At 37.8% G+C, this 18,198-nt stretch overlaps 1 non-coding gene across 1 annotated transcript; it reads left to right on the forward strand.

The window, feature by feature from the left end:
• Window positions 1-442: 442 nt before the first annotated feature.
• On the forward strand, window positions 443-549 carry LOC142182377 (small nucleolar RNA R71). The gene has a single exon (XR_012711213.1). It is a non-coding gene; the product is annotated as a small nucleolar RNA R71 (small nucleolar RNA).
• The last annotated feature ends 17,649 nt before the right edge of the window (window positions 550-18,198 follow it).

The raw sequence follows: 18,198 nt of genomic DNA on the forward strand, positions 1-18,198 counted from the left end.
CGAGAAACCTGGATGTCTTTGTCCCATGGAATTTAAGTTATTACCTCCTTGATAGTTTCGTCTGCTAAAGTTTTCCACTGTATTCAATTCTTCCTATGCAGAGGAGGCTTGACACTCATGTGTTGGGTGTCCCATTCCGCAAATATTACATCCTACACGTGGTTGATTCTTTACCTAGTCCAGGGTTAACTTCTTGATATCCTTAGCCATAGCTACTATCTGGGCCTGCATTGCAATAGTCGATTCTACTTGGTGCATACCTACTGACCTTCTTCGTTCACTTTGATCAATATGCCATTGATCCGCATCTTCAGATAGTTCATTCAGAAGAGTGACAACTTCTTCTAGAGTTTTCTTCATAAGCGGGCCTCCTACTGAAATATTTAGTCTTGATGCAGGAGTTAACCGATCCCAACAATTCTGGAGTTGCGTCCATTGCTCTATTCCATTATGAGGGCATCTTTGTAACAACTCTTTCAACCGTTCCCATACTTTGAACGTAGTTTCTCCTTCTCATTGGCTGAAATTGCGAATCTTCTTCCTCATTTTTCCAGTCTTAGCGGTAGAGAAGTACTTGTCTAGGAACTTGGTAGGCATATCTTCCCATGTACGGATAGACCCCGTAGTCACTACTTTGCATCATCCTTTAGTGAGAAAGAAAATGCTCTGAGGTAGATAGCATTATGTGATGCTCCATTATAACAGAATGTGTTCATAATTTTATCGAAGTCCATCAGATGACTATTAGGATCTTCGTAGTGTTTGACTCTGAAGATGCAATTGTTCTGAATAGTCTGGATGACTCCATGCTTGAGTTCAAAACTGTTAGCATCAATGGGTGGGGGTCTCACACTGGATTGTCATTGGTTGTAAAATGGTTTGGTGTAATCTCCCAATGATCTCCCAGGACTAGGGGCCGTATTTTCAAACTTGCTTGCAACCATGGGTCGATTTAAATTGAATCTTCTACCCCCATCCTCTTCGACAATCTCATTAGTAGCTCTAAGGGCTGCCTCAGCTGGTAACCATGCAGCTTGTTCTCTCTATTGTGCTGCCTCTCTTGCAGCTAAGTCTACCCTATCCTTTTCGTTGTTTACCATTTATCTTGAGTCGAAGTCTGACCCAAGACAGATCCACTTGATTCATTCTCCTTTCTCAACTACCACAAGTGCTTGTCCAATTCTGGGTTGTACGACACCAAGTCCTTGGAGGAGGATCGAGTCATATACCACCAAACTTAACCTGCTGCCTGCACTCAAATGAGAAAAACGTGAAAACGAAAATAAATTGGTTCCTGAATTAGCATCAATAATAATTATGAACACTAATGATTTCCAATCCTTGGCAACACCGCCAAAATTTGACAAAGCGCAAAATACGTCACACAAAATTATTGTTGTGGACTTATTGAGAGCATTGTCGGGGTATTTGCACAAGGTTTTGTTGTACTATTGTTATTATTGATACTGCATATGCGATGAGTTAACACATATATATATATATATATATATATATATATATATATATATATATATATATATATATATATATATATATAGAGAGAGAGAGAGAGAGAGAGAGAGAGAGAGAGAGAGAGAGAGAGAGAGAGAGAGAGAGCGCATGTGACGAGACAAATCGGACATTTACTTTATCATTATGCACGCGGCAAGACAAATGGGGCTATGTCAGGGATGATACGTGATGGCCTAGGGACATATTATTGATGATATTCATGTGGTGGTGTGACTTCCTTGTGTGTGTCATGTCTATTACGTTATTTGTTGTGTTGTTTCTAATGTGCTATTTGGTTTCTCTGATATTTAATGTTAACTTGAGCCATGATAGTACACTTGCACATGCATACACTGTAATGTATCATTTATACTACTCCAAGAGTCTATGACCATGCCTGGCAGATTGTGATATTGAGCCTGTGACCATGCCAGGCTAATTGCGATATTGAGTTTGCGACCATGCCGGACGGATTTTGATATTGGCACGTAAGTTGTTAGTGCGGTTGTGATTGATAACGTGGGCACAACGTGCTATGTGTATATGATTTGTTATTTGGAACTCGTGATTTCTGATTATGAGTTGTGGTACCTCGTAGTGATTCTCGTTGTAAACCTTGAGTTAGAACTGCTTGATTATTTGGTTATCATTTGTTTTGCTTAATTGGTTTTGCTGGTACTTTAACTGTGTTCTAATTATTTTGCTGCTTTATCACCTGTTTACTCCTTGTTGTCATTTGTTTCTTTTACTTTTCATTTAGCTTTATATTGATATTCGTTCTTTTGTTAGCTTTATATTAATACTTTGCATAAGTGTTTATGTTTAGTAGGTGTCTTAACTTGTAGCTCAATACTATTCCATTGAGGTTAGTTATAATACTTATAGGGTACCGATTGTGGTGTACTCGTACTATGCTTTTGCATACTTTTGTGCAGGTCCAGGTACCTCGGAGTGTGCCGGACGTTAGTTAGCTGCTTGTGATTTGCTGTGGAGACTTCAAGGTATACCTGCTATTGCATTTGCATATTTTAGAGTCACCTTCTCTTGTATTTTATTACCACTTTTATTTTCATTCCAAAACAGCGTTGTATTTAGATATTTTTAGTGAACTCGGTAGAGCTTATGACTCTGTATTACCGGTTTTGGGGTTGTATGGTTGTTGTTCGATTCAGCTATATTATTTCAGTTATCAGTTAATATTTTGAAATTAAGTTGGTTATTTATGTAAATTCTCAGCATGTACTAGCCTTACCTAGTCCTCACGATCCATGAGATTTTGGGTCGTGACGAATTAAAATGCATACAAATATTTAATAAATTTCAATGTTCTCTACTCAAATTCTGTGAACTTTAAAAAAATATGCATTAAGCTAAACATATTTTAATGTAAATTTTTTAATTCCTTCTCTAGAACACTTCAGATAAATCATTAAAGAACACTACTAGAAAACTGCCTAAACTTGTCCAGAAATACCGATTGAAATCGGTAGGAAACTGGAAAGACCGATCGATTTTCGACCGACTTTAATCTGTCAAAATTAGGCTGGTCGGTAAAAAATAGCGACCGAAGTTGGTTGGTTTCGTAAAAAGAAATTAAAAAATAAAATATTTGAAAACCCGACCGACTTCGGTCGGTATTTCGATCAGTTTTTTGTCTGACCGTCGGTCAGTTGGCCGCGATCGATTTTGGCCAAATTTCTAGTAGTGGCAGTAATTTAATTTGTTCTCATCAATCCGTTCCAAGGTGAACTTAGGCGTCGTTTGTGGTTTGTCTACTGAGTTGGTGGTACGGGTCAACTTATTCAGCATCGATCTCTTTAGGAACTTGTTATTATTCATTTCTCGTTATACCATACCAAAGCTGATAATAATCTTATGAAGACTTAATTAGTATTACTACCGGAAAGAAAGCTAATTAGGCTGGTAAAAACTGAAACTATTATAATCGAATCCACGACAACAGACATGCGCACACCAATGGCATTCTGCTTCACGAGAACCAACCATCCATACATATAGTGTTCCCTCTATTTCTCATTTTATATAGGGTAAATTTTTTTGTCATGGTAATCATTACCAGGTAATGTTTGATTTGACCCGGATTTTATCTCAATTTTTTAACTTTATTACTTTTTTATACTTAAAATACTTGCTCCGACAATACTCAGACATAAATTTTTATGAATTTTAGCCTATCACCTTTTTGAAAATAAATTAGAATTCTCGTGGAGAATATATGAATATACGAGATTATACTGATCAAGACATATGAATCGATTTTGGTCTGAATAATTAGGAATCCTATCATTCTTTTTACCAGAAAAATTCGAGTTAAATAATTTTTGCCTTGCGTGATCATTTGATTACTGAGAGGTTAGAAGTATATCTTCACTTGCCAGAAAGAGAATGTTGTTCTGTGCCTCGTTCGTACCAAATAGACGACAAAGCTACATCAATCAAGAATGAACGCCACATCTAAGTCAGCTTGCCTTTTTCCTTGTGGTCCCTTATTCATGGGAGTAGGTCCATTTTTGTTTTTTTAAATTATATTCTTGAGCATTTTTAATCCCTTAACTTTGCTAAAGTAGAACACATTTGATTTAACTAACGAAATTAAATTAAAAACTAAAAGTGATACTGTTAAAATACCAAAGCCCAGTTGTTAGTAAAACACACTTTGATTTACTAATATTCTTATTAATCTTTAATATATGTTGTTCCCGGAAAGAATTTCTGACTCTAACCATATTTACCATAAAAAACGGATAACAATTAAATTTATAAGTGATTTTAAGGATATGCGGATCAATTCAATACAAATGATAAATTGTGTTAGATTAAACAAATAAAGAACGTGATAAATTGTCAAACCAATTATGAGGAGTGAACCCGGACTCAGTAATAGCTTTAATGTAATGGCTGCCTTCGATCTCGGGCTTGTAATAATGAAAAACTGATGAAAAACAGTAAGAACTTTGAATAGCAAAGAAAATAAGAATAAAATTTCTTTGGTATGCGTGTTACAATCATCCTAATGAATAGTCAGACTCCTATAGGAGTTTTACCCTAAGTACAATTTTATAAAAGGTAAAATCTTTCGTTTTACTAATCACTGATCTTCTGCCGGTTCGTTCCGAGATTCACGCCGTAACATCCGTTCGGGCACGGATATCACGACCCTTTGTTAGTCGTGCTCGATTATCTAATAATGTTCTCCAAAGTTTAGGGATTCAAATCGGAACTGAGGGTGTGACCCCGATTTGTCCGAAGGCGGGTGTTTTGTTCGGACCTCGATTCGTGGGGCTCCTTGCCTCGATTTCGGTTCTTTACAGTCACATCTCTGCTCCGTTTACTTCATCGATAGCCGAGGCATCCAAAGGGCTTAGTTTTACCCATATACAGATAGCCCCCTCATTTCTCGGAGAGTAAGTTTACGGAAACGGCGAGAAACGACATATGCACTTTGATTCCTTCCCCAATACGCCGTGATAGAAACGATAAAGAATCCGAAAAGTCTAGTCAGTCGTGTCATTATGACTTCAAACACGCATCAGTCATCATCTGGTCATCCCTGAATGCGAAACGGCGCGAACCTTCTATAAATACTTCCTTCCTTCATTCATTTTTCATCTTTTCACCAAGCTTCTACCCTTGAGTTTTCAGGATATTACTACCATTCTCCATACTCTAATATTTTTACCTCTGTTCTTTAATATTTCTCAGTAAGTTGCAAGTTTTTACTTTCTACCCATATCAGTGCATTTGACCTTCATCTTTCAGCCTCTCCTCAAAATTTTCAAGCCTTTTCCAGATAAAAATGGCCAAAACTTCCAAATCTGTTCCCCAAAAGTCACTTATTCTCCTCAACCTACCGCCAAAATTGATGAAACCACTCCCGATGTGGTAGTCCTCGGGAGGTCCGTTGCTGACATGACTATCGATGAACCGGCTACCAAACCTCCATTGAAAATTTTCGTTCCCGGGGGTTGTTCGGTCGACGATGACTTTAAGGTTGAGAAGCCCTCGTCGGTGCAGGGTCGGTGTGAGGAGGCATCAAGATATATATGCTCAATCACCAAAAATGCCCCCGAGGTCGGGAAAGACTGCAACTAGCAGGCAAGGACATAGTGGTCCCCGACCCCAAGGAGGACATTACTACCCATGTTGAAGAAAATATAAGTGTTTACACTTATCCCTTCACATTGGGTCCGATGGACCCGGTGATTATTAAATTCTGCCAGAGGTAGAGGTATGCCTCGGTCACATTCATCTATCACTGTGGAGGATCATGATACTTCTTCGTCACTTCGTGAATAAGACCGAATCCCGCCGATTCACCATCACACCAGGCCAGCAAGGCCCCATTCTTGAGTATCGATGAGGACCGAGATCGGGCTGGAAGGAAAGTTTTGTCTGGGTAAGGATCGAAGACCTGATACCGTCCGAGTTCATGCCATTCCAAGAGAAGTGGAATGCATATCGTAAGTACAGCTTCCCGTTAAACATTAATTTTATATTGATCTGCTCTTTCCTTACCAGTACTCGTGGTGGTGCAGCTGTTGCTCGAGTACCAAATGCTGTCCCTCGGTTCATGGAGTGGATCGAGGGAATTTACTCATAGATACCTTATTCCGAGCGCTCATGGCGCAAACTCTCGACGGGTCGCTAGAAAACGTGTTCTCATGGTAAGACCCTTCCTCATATAGGTAACATCTGGCTCTTCTATTCGCATCATACTTACCCTCTTTCCTTCATTTTTCCCTCTGCAGGTTTGCCTAAAACCATTAAGCTTAAGCCTAAAGTAGGGGATGAGGATCTATCTGTTGGTCCCTTCGCTGCAGCAGGAGAGAAGAAGAAAAGTAAGGCTCCGGGCTCCCCGAGCTCAGACAAGAAGAAAACAAAGAGAATGTTGGCTCGCAATCCAAAGAAAAGTTCGAGCTCTCGAGCACCTGACTCAGACATACTTTTGGGGGTGAGCCCGAAGAGTTTGATACATTTGTGGCCCGTGAGCCGACACCTCCCGAGGAGCCGGCTATTGTTGAAGAGGAGATCCATGAGGCTGATCTCCCTCAAACCAGGGAAACTGATGAAGAGATCGAGACTAAGACTTCCCAGGATACCAGCCACGCCTTGAAAGAGGCACCTGATGTAATAGATATTTCAGGATCATTTTCTTATACCGAGTTCATGCTCGAGGAGGCTCAAACGGTGAAGGAGCAATCCAACGAAAGGGCCCATGGTGCGAACGATCCCCTTTGTTCCTTTTTCGAGGGTATGGACTCGGCCACTTTGGAAGACTTCACCGGGTTGGGAAACCTGGAGGTGCCGAGGAAGTAGTCATATTCAGTGACCGGTGGGATGAATTCAAGCCCAAAGTTGATCAACCAGTTTCCCACCCTAAGTACGGATCCCGACCATAAGAGGTCAATAATTATCACCATCCCGGAGGATGCTCAGATTCTTTCTGCTCCCGTAGGAGTAGCGAGTTACCTCTGGTGCCTAGTAACCGAAGAAGACCAGACAAAAATGAATGAGGTAGGCGTGCCGTGCCTGTTCAACAAAGTGCAACAGGCGCTGAATCAGGTAAGACACTGTTACACTCTTTCATCCTCTGACTTAATTCTTGATATTTCTCACGTCTTTCCCCTTTTACCTTTTTGCATGCCTCGGTACTCCATCATGAAAGCTTTCTTCGATATCGGGCTGAGGTTAACCAGCTCAAAGCCGAGACTAGGGAACTCAACCCTGCCTGAGCTAGAGTGCCAAACATGCTCAAAAATTAGGCGAGGGTCTCCTGACGTACAAGGGCAATAACAGGCGCATCAGATACCTGCCCTCCAACTGGAACTATTAGTGGCTCCTCTATAGCATCTCGGGCCGGTGCTCTGGCTGCACCACATGCCCTTCCTCGGCCTCTGCCCTGGCCTCGGCCTCTCGCAACTCTAGCAGGGGCCGCAGGTGTCTGATCATCCGATCCAGTTGTACATGTCGTCACCATCTATCAGAGAATAGAAAGATAGAGGTTTAGAATTTCGAAGTCATCAAATTTTCATGATAAGGAATCAAAGAAGCGAAGCTTTTCCTACAGTTTCATAGCCTCCCGAAGATAAGTACAGACATCTCCGTACCGATCCGCAAGACTCTATTAGCTTCTTGTGACTCGTAACACCTATGAAACTAGAGCTCTGATACCAACTTGGCGCGACCACAATCTCATTCCGTAGGTTATCGTGATGGCACCTAGTCTCTAATACTAGGTAAGCCTAACATTCATGCAGAAATAACTGAAATAATAATTAAAGTCTCAAAACTCAGAAACTATATTAAATAAACTATGCAACTCAGCATATACAACTCCTAAAACCCGACGAATATAAGTCACAAGCTCTAAGTAGTAGTACTGAATAGTCCTATACATCAATGTCTATAAAAGGATAATGAAATAAAGAAATCTAGGTAGAGAGGGACTCCGAGGCCTGTAGACGCCGGTAGGTGTACCTTGAAGTCTTCGCAATTGAACTTTTGCTAATACCTGGGCTGATAGGAGGTACCTGGATCTGCACAAAAAAGATGTGCATAAGTGTAGTATGAGTACACCACAACGGTACCCAGTAAGTGCCATGCCTAACATTGGTAGAGTAGTGACTAGGTCAGGTCAAGGCCCTACTAGATTAAATAAGAAAAACTGTACAAGTGTATGGATGTGTAGTAATGATAGCAATGAAATTGAAACAACAAATAACATATCAAGGTTAGCTACCCAAAACTAAAGCAAATAATGCAATATGGTAAAAATAAGGAATGATATGCTAAGGAAACCAAAAAAAACAAAGACAAGTGCAGCAATAGAGAAATACCAACAAGAGTCACTACCGAGGTACCGTCTTGTAGTCTCAAATCACAAAAAATAAATCACAATCTTTTTTTATATCACCGCGGGATCCTTACATTTAGTTTTAAAATCATGTTCCAGAAATAGTATCCTGCGTTTTAGCCGACCTTATCGCACCGCATGGCTTCTATTAGTTCCCCTACTAGCCATGTGTATCAAGCCCACCTTATCTCACTACATGCATTTCAACCCCAAAACTTTATACCACCACATACGTATCAATATCACAATGTATTACAAATCACACCTCAAGTGCCAAACATCACAACTTGCCAAAGAAATCATCAATAACAGTGTTTTCACAATAAATAGCCCATGACTCAACCACAATGTATAAAAGAGTTTCAACAATAACAACGGAAGTGAATAACTCAACAGAGTAGTATTTCACAACTTAACACTTTGCCTCAATGTGAATCACGACCTTTATAACTCAATACCTCTTTTAATAACAAGATATTCCAAGAATAACAACTTCAAGTAAAGAATTCAACGGTTGCATAATGAATATGGAATAAGGAAAACAAGAATTTCAACTAAACATGTAGAGCAATTAACAAGTAAGAGATAAGACAAGTAGATCATGTGAAAGTATACTAATGATAATGAAGATAACATGTTAAGATAACTCAATTAAGGCATGAAAGGAATCTACATAGCTAAAATCGATAATTTCCACATTTAGCCAGTGCACACACTCATCACCTTGCATATACGGCTTTCACAAACAACACCAATCCTAAGGGGTAATTCTCCCACACAAAGTTAGTCAAGTCACTTACCTCAAATCATGCTAACTCAATCCACTAATAGGCCTTTCCCTCAATTATCCAACTCCGAACGGCTGGAGTCTAGCCAAAATAACTTCATACTATAAATATAAACAATAGGAAACTATTTCGAACAATAAAATTACGATCTTTGCAAAGGAATAAAAAGTCAACTCAAAAAATCAATCCGGGCTCTCGTCTCAGAACCTGACAAAAATTAAAATCTGACCATTCGATAACGAGTCCAACCATACAAGAATTACTCAAATCCGACTTTAAATCGCCTTTCAAATCCCAAAATTTTAGACTAAGAGGTTTTCACAATTTTCCCCAAATTTTACATCTCAAATTACTAATTAAATGATGAAATTAATAATGGATCCATGTAATTTAGCGAAATATCGATTTAGGATTTCTTACCCCAAAGTTTCCTTGAAAATCTCCCAAACTATTGCCAAAAACCGAGCTCACTAGGTCCAAAAATGGATTTTGAAATCAAATCCCCTACTTAGGTCTTTTTCTGCCTAGGAATTCGCACTTGCGAACCCACAACCACATCTGTGGCTCCACACCTGCAAAAATTCCATCGCAGGTGCGTCCATGACTTAGCCCAGCAACCTCCGCTTCTACGGACTAAAATGCGCATCTGCGCTCTCGCTCATGCGAAAGGGGCTCCGCTTCTGTGACCCTAGGCTTGGCTAGCCTTTTCGCTTTTGTGCCTCCCCAATCGCTTTTGCGAGTCCCCTTCTACGGAACTCTGACTACATCTGCGGTCCCAGTTGGGCAGGACTCCATTCGCTTCTGCGATCAACCCCTTGCATTTGCAACTCTGCACTTGGGGCCAATAGTGCGCAGGTGCGGTTGCGCCAGACACTGCCCAGTTGCAGCAATGAGATTAAGTCCACATCGTTCTGGATTCGATCCGAATCACACACGGGGCCCCCAGGACCCCGTTCGAATATACCAACAAGTTTTTGACGAAGCTAATGTGTATAGGATTTTCTGCTCGTACTCTGTCAAATTCTAGTATAGTTTATGATATCATCCCGCAGAGATTGGACAATCTAAGCTACATACTTGTCATATTTTGATTACAATTTGAGAGAATCAAATTGATGAAAGGTGTGTTTGGAACAATTTTCTTCCAAAAGGTTTATATTTAAAAAGAGTTGAGAATCATTAAATTCACTTGATATATCATTACAATAAATTCTCAGTTTATACGTATTTTTCTAAATAATAATTGCTTATTGCTAATACAATTATATTTTTACACTAAGAAATAAATAATTAATTAACACTCCGTGAGGTTATGTTAATTAATTAATTTAAAACTAGTGACGATTAAACCGAAATATCTTGCTTGAATTGTGCTCATGCGTAGTAAAAACATCGTGAGAATATTTTTACTAGAAAATCAATAATCTTGCCTTCAACAATTCCTCCGTGAGAATTAAAACTGAGGAAAGCAAGATTATAGACTTGAAATAATAATCTTACTAAAAATTACTTTCACTCTAATATTCTATTCATCAGTTATTATATATTAATTTTGCGCCGTGAGAATTACAAAATTAATGTAAGAATAACTTAGATATAAATATCTATATGTGATAATAATGTTTAAAAAATCATCATTCCAGCACAATATGAAATGTAAATAGTATTTCAAGCCAAGAATGCAATGAAACTGAGATAATATTATAACTATGTCAAGCTTCATCAACTATCCCAACAAAAAGAAATTACTCCATTATGAAGTAAGAAAAGCTAAAAAATACTTTCAAAAACTAAGAATATTTTTACTACAAAGAGAAAGAGACCAATATTACTCTTCTCTTTCTCTTTAGAAACTAAAAAAACTAGATTGAAAATTGGATACAAAGTGGGATGCATTTCTTCTACAAATATATGCCTATTTATAGGAAAATTCCTACAAGGCCTTGGTTAGAACTTGCAAGATAATATCAATATATCATATGAACTTGATGAGAAATTGACATGGTAATTTGTCATGAAATTTTGGTGAGAATTTGCCATAACTTTTGTATCTCTTGACTTTGTGTAGTCTTAGATGAAGTTATCACGGATGCATCCTTCTTCCTTGAACTGTAGGTTCTTTTTTTTTTCTCTTTTTCCATGTATTCTTTTTCCTTGTAAGACTTTTAGAAAAGTTCGAGAATAGGATATAAATTGGTCATATTTTATACCTAAAATATTATATTTTTATATTAAAATATATGAATAATTTATATCCATCAAATGCCTCCATATTTGAATTTTTGCTCGTCCTCGAGGAAAAGAATTTTAAAAAAAGGTATATTACTATTTTATTTGTTTCAAAATTATGGCTACTCTTGTAAAATTAAAATTTAATCAAACAAAATCTATCATGATTTCAAACTTTATAAATTTTTTATATTCATCAAATCTTTACCTTCGTTTTTACTTATTTCTATTCAACAAAAATTGTACCTTCTTTCTTTTTGAGACTTCTCTGAAATGAATAATTTTATGATCATTTGCATTGAGTATTATTCATCTTTTGTCCATAGGCTTGCTCTTTATGTCTATCTCCACTAATATAGACTAAACACTAATTTCTAAAATCTTTTACGACTTTTTCTGGCTTGTAATGTTGGCTTCAGACTGGTAGGTTAAAAGTTATATTTGTAGTGGCTTGCCTTTTTCAGTTTTAGAGCAGAATATTTCTAAGATCAGACTTTCAAAATATTTGCTATTGATTATTTTTATTCATTTTTTTGGTTGTACTTATAATGCTTGTACATAAGATAAATCTCTTTTTTTTTTCTTTAATTCTGATTCTTTTTCAAAATGAGCTCCAAATTTATTTTTTGAAAAAAGACTCTTCAAATCATAAGCATGAATGTGATATTTAAATTTGGGCATATTTAGGTATAAAAAAAAATAGGTATTCATGCTTCAAAATAGGTGCTTGTGATTTATTTTTTTGTGGTAAATTTTTGTGCAATATATAGAAAAGACTGAGGTAAAGAAAGAAAGCCAAATTCATATTTCAAAAATCAGTGTTGTCTAGGATTTCGCCTTGAAAGACATTTGGGGCATGTTCTAGCATATAGATTATTAGTTCTACTTGCTTTTGACCATAATGCTTCTCAATCTCAGAATGTCTTGCCAAGTATTGAAGATATTTGTTCTTGCCTTCATAAAGATAAACTTAAAAATAAGAAAGTTATATGGTAAATATAAAAAATATATATTTAATATAGAATGATAAGACTTTATTTTGATAAATTAACACTTTACAAGAGGCATAATTATTAAAAAAAAGGATCTAATATATATATAGATCTTTTTGGCTTTCAAATATACAACTGTAGAAGAAAGCTTGAAAGCAACTGCAACCACATACCTTTTGCGTACAAATAACAAGTCTAGTTTGTATATAAACTAGAAAATTACCTGTGCCAACATATGAATTGCATTATTAAATGATTAACCAGTCAGTTACTTATGCATACCGATCACCATGGAGTTACTCATGTATAGGTGACTCTGTTTTTGTAAAGGCCTTCATAAGATGTTCTAGTTGTACAATAACCTGGATATTAACCAGATCAATTGATTAAGCATTTAACTATTTAAATCTATGTTGGACTTATGAGGCTCCATTGCTTCTCCTTCAATGGCTATGGGTAAGGAATCATAGTTCTGAGTTTAATGTCATCAGCTCGACTTATTAATTGTAGACTTCATCAATCTATCAAAGTGACAGATGGTTGTTTCTCAAAATGCCCTCCAAAATATAATTTTAACCTGTGACCATTTACCTTAAATTTGTCTCCTCCATTGGTTTGTTGAATTTCAATTGTTCCATATGGAGTAACATCTGTAACATTATAAGTGTCATGACCCATTTCCATAATAGGTCATGATGGCGCCAACACCATTACCGGACAAGACAATGCGGAAATACTAAATAAGTTCTCATTTACTTCTACCCAAAATAATTGCAATGACTTCTTAAGTTGAACTAAAAATCATAAATGATCAGTAAAGTCAAAATAATCATACAATCCCAAAATAATAGTCTACTAATGTGTGTGCCAAGACCTGGTGTCACAAGTTGTGGGCAACTAGTAGAATATACAAAAGAATCACACTATCCTACTGTCCGAAACAGAATAGACAACAAAAATACATAAGAGAGACTCCTTCAGGCTGCTGAACGACATGGGAAGGGGAGCAACTCACCGTAGAAGTCTCGAAATCCGCTCAGGGATGCGCACCAGACTGATAGTCAGAGACACCTGCCTCAGATCCTGTACAATTAAGTATAGAAGTGTAGTATGAGTATATAAACAATATGTACCCAGTAAGTATCCCGTCTAATCTCGAAGAAGTAGAGACGAGAGGTCGACTTGATACTTACTAGGGTCAAATAATATGAGAAAGAATTTATAATAAGCATGGATAGCACAATTAATTAACATTTTATGGCAAGGAAGAACAATTCTTTCTTTAGATAATATCATGGGTATCCATTTATGTTTCAAGGCATATATGAAGTTCAGTCCACAGAAAATACTAAATAAAACATGCGCAAGTAACACCGAGGGACGTATGGTCCGATCCAACATAAAAGTAAATTGTGTACTATCGAGGGTCGAACGGCTCGAACCATAGATGCATCTATTACCCCGCTCGTGAATCACACGTGCGACGCAGTCAAATATAAATAAACTCATCAACAAGCAGACGATAATGTATATCTGAGGAGTAGTTATTCATAGGAATATCCAAATTCTCTTCTAAAAGACCAAGCAGATAAGGTTCCTCTTACTAGTCTCATTTACCTTGATCAACATAATTCATACAAATCCGAATTTATCATCAAGTTACAAGAATATCACATAGAGTATGCTTTTGGGTCCTAGACTACCCGGACTTAACATAATAGTAGCTACGCATGGACTCTCGTCACCTAGTGCATACGTAACCCCCGCATATAATAGCAATTAATTCAATTACTACACCTATGGGAACAATTCCCTCTTACTAGGTTAGAAAGGAGACTCACCTCGCTCCAAAGTGCACTTCCAATACCAAAAACGAGCCCAAGCCCTCAATTTGGAGCTGAACGATCCAAAACCAGTTAAATGAGGTAGGAACTAGTCAATATAAGCTTCCAAGATTGAATTCTAGCTATTTAAGCCATTTCCCAACCACTAATACAAGTTTCCTAAAATCCGACCCCGGGCCCACGTGCCCGGATTCCAAAATTTTTCGAAGGAAGTTGTTCTCTACAACCTAAGTATCAATAATATATGATTTCTAATTCATTTCATAGCCAAAATTCGTGGTAAAATACAAGTTTTATTAAAACCCTAGGTCTATCTCTAATCCCATGATTTCTCCAAATCTTTAGGTGTTAATCTGCCCAAAACTCGAGTGTTAAACTTATAAATAAGGGGGATTAACTTACCTCACGATGCTATGTGGAAATCCCTTCTCGAGAGCTCCAAAATCGCTCAATACCCGAGTGCCAAATGGTCAAAAATGGCTGGAGCTCAACTTAAATGAAGCTCACTGCTTTAGCAGTTTCCGCATTTGCAGTCAGGGGACCACATCTACGAGAGTAGACCGCATTTGTGGAATTGGTTAAAAGGGCTGGGACTGTTTCTGCGGTCTGGATGCCGCTTCTGCCTAGCCGCTTCTGCAGCTGGGGAGCTGCTTCTGTGGCTAGGGAGCCGCTTTTGCGGTTTGGCCTGGCCAGCTCTGGGCCGCATCTGCGAGGCTACGACCGCTTCTGTAGTCTCGCACCTGCGGTCGACCAACCGTAGGTGCGGTTATGACAGAAGCAGATGCTTCAACACTTCTCCAAATTCCCAACTTCATTCGAACCTCGTCCGTTTGACGCTCGAGGCTCCTGGGCCCTTTCTGAACATACCAACAAGTTTGAAATCACGAGACAGACCTACTCAAACCTTTGGAACACCCGAAACAACCCTAAATCTAAGAATCACCCCCTAAAACTAAATGAATCAAACTTATGAACTTCAAGTTCTTAATTTTCCTCTAACGAGACGAAACGCCCTAAAACTACTCGGATTGACACCAAATTTTGCGGGCAAATCTTAAATGATATATCGGACCTGTACTGGGCTCCGAAACCAGCATACGAGCCCGATACCCATGGAATCAATCATTAATTAGTTTCTTTAAATCTTTAAAACTTCAGATTAACAATTTTTGATAAAAATTCATTACTCGGGCTAGAGACCTCAGAATTTGATTCTGGACATACGTTCAGGTCCCATCTTTTCCTACGGACCCTCCGAGACTGTCAAATCACCAATCCGGGTCCGTTTGCTCAAAATGTTGACCAAAGTCAAACTTAGCCTTTTAAGAAAATCCTAAGGAATCAAATGGGCATATTTCACTCCAAACTCTTTCAAATCCTGAACCCACCATCCCCGCAAGTCGTAAATTAGTTAAAGCAAGCGCGGAAAGTTTTATTTAAGGGAACGACATTCTAAAAGGCAAAACGACCAGTCGGGTCATTACAATAAGGATCCATCCACCTGGATTTTAATTTTCCTTGAAATAGCGTGAGTCTACTGTTGTATAGGATTACCTAATCTCCAATTTTAAAATTTTTTTGTTGGATTAAATTGTCGTGCTATTTTTTTATTTTTATTTTTAAAAATTGTAGCATTTTCATAGGCTTCTAATATGAGTTCTTCCAATCCATTCACCGAAGAAAATTTATTTTTACCAGCTGGGGATAAATTAAAGTTCAATGCTTTCAATGCCCAAAAAGCTTTGTGTTCTAATTCAACTGGAAGATGACACGCTTTTCCAAAGATTAATCGATATGGAGACGTACCAATTGGCGTTTTAAACAACGTTCAAATTCCCATAGTGTGTCATCTAATATTGAAGCCTAGTCTTTTTTGGAAATTCCAAACGTTTTTCAAGTATTATTTTTAATTCGCGGTTAGAAACCTCAACTTGCCCTTGTGTTTGAGCATGATATGGTGTTCCTATTTTGTAAGTCACACCATATTTTGACAACAATGCTGAAAATTGTCTATTCATGAAAAGAGACCCTTGGTCGCTAATGATGACTCGTGGTGTACCAAACCTGGTAAAAATATTTTTCTTGAAAACATTGCACACATTTTGAGCATCATCTTTCCTTGTTGGTATGGCTTCAAACTATCTTGAAACATAATCCACAACCACGAGGATATATTCAAAAGAATGAGATCAAGGAAAAGGACACATAAAATCTATATTCCCCATACATCAAATATTTCACATACATGTATTAATTGCAATAGCATCTTATCTCTCTTAGTGATGTTACCTGTTCTTTGACACATGTCACACTATCCAACATAGGCACGAGCGTCCTTAAAAAGTGTTGGCCAGAAAAATCCAACCTCCAGAACTTTAAAGACAGTTCGATTTATTGCATAATGTCCTCCAACTGCTCCATCGTGGAACTGATACAAAATTTTGGTCATTTCTTCTTTTGATACACACATTCTGATAATATTATCTGCAAAATTTTTAAATAAGTAAGGGACATTCCACAAATAATATTTAACATCTGATATCAACTTTTTTCTCTATTGATGTCACGGCCCGGATTTTCCACCCTCAAGAGTTTTGATGGCGCCTACTAGTGAAAGTTAAGTAAGCCAACTATTCCGATTAATTTACCCTTTTCATTTTTAATCTCTTAACATTTGCAAGTTAACATATTATAAACAACGGAAATAATAATGTGGAAGAACGAAATTTAACGATTAAGCTAATACCAATATGAATCCATAAACATAAACCACCCATAACTGGTGCCACAATCTCATAGACTATCTAAGAATACTACAAATAGGGTCTGAACAAAATAAATACATGTTTGTCTCTTAAATAGAAAAGAATAGAGAAAAAAGATAGGAAGGGGATGCCAAGGTCTGCGGACGCCTGCAGGACTACCTCGGGTCTCCGATGGACTGAAGGTAGCAACCCCTAGTAAAGGCCCGTATGCTCTAGTACCTGGATCTGCACAAAAGAGTGTAGAGTGTAGTATCAGTACAACCGACCCTATGTACTGAGTAATTGTCAAGCCAAACCTCGGCGAAATAGTGACGAGGCTAGGACACAACAAACAAATAACCTGCAGTTAAACAGTATCTAGTAGAATAATAGTAATAGAAGTAATTCAAAAGTAACGGGGGAGTGGTAACATGATATGGGGGAAATACCAACATAAAGAATCACAGTAATAGTGGAATAAGAAAATTAAGTAGTTGAACCGAAAACAACAAGAAATCAGAACAAACAGGCAATAAGTGCACGGAATCACCCTTCATGCTTTTACTCTCAATCCTCACCAATGCAATCAAGTAATGAAAATATGCACGTCATCACCCTTTATGCTTTATCTCTCTTCCTCACCATATGCATCAATATCAATAAAAATGTACACGGCATCACCCTTCGTGCTTTATCACTCTTTCCCCACCATATGCATAAATATGAATGTGCACGACATCACCCTTCGTGCTTTATCTCTCTTTTCTCACCCAAACAATAGCAACAAAAACATCTCGGCAAGGGAATCAACAATAAGAATAAACACATCCCGACAAGGGAATCAACAGTAAGAAATAAATACGTCCCGACAAGAGAATCAGCTATAACCAAACTTGTACCAACAATTAACTTTACAAATGAACCTCAACTGGAGCCAATGCTCAATAATAAACCAATACCAAGAAGATAATCATATGTCTTGCTCAACATGGATAATCAACAATTTAGGAAATTGTAGTACTCATTAAGAAACACAACGATCACAATTTAAGACTTACGGGCATGCTTGACAACGACATATAGATACTCGTCACCACACCTATACGTCGTACACTACACTAGCACATAACAAATAAAGCACAATACCTATTCCCTCAAGCTAAGGTTAGACCAAACACTTACCTCTAACTTCCACGGCCAACTCAAGCCTTAAAC

Source organism: Nicotiana tabacum, chromosome 6 (genome assembly GCF_000715075.1).
Source record: "Nicotiana tabacum cultivar K326 chromosome 6, ASM71507v2, whole genome shotgun sequence".
NCBI classification, from domain to species: domain Eukaryota; kingdom Viridiplantae; phylum Streptophyta; class Magnoliopsida; order Solanales; family Solanaceae; genus Nicotiana; species Nicotiana tabacum.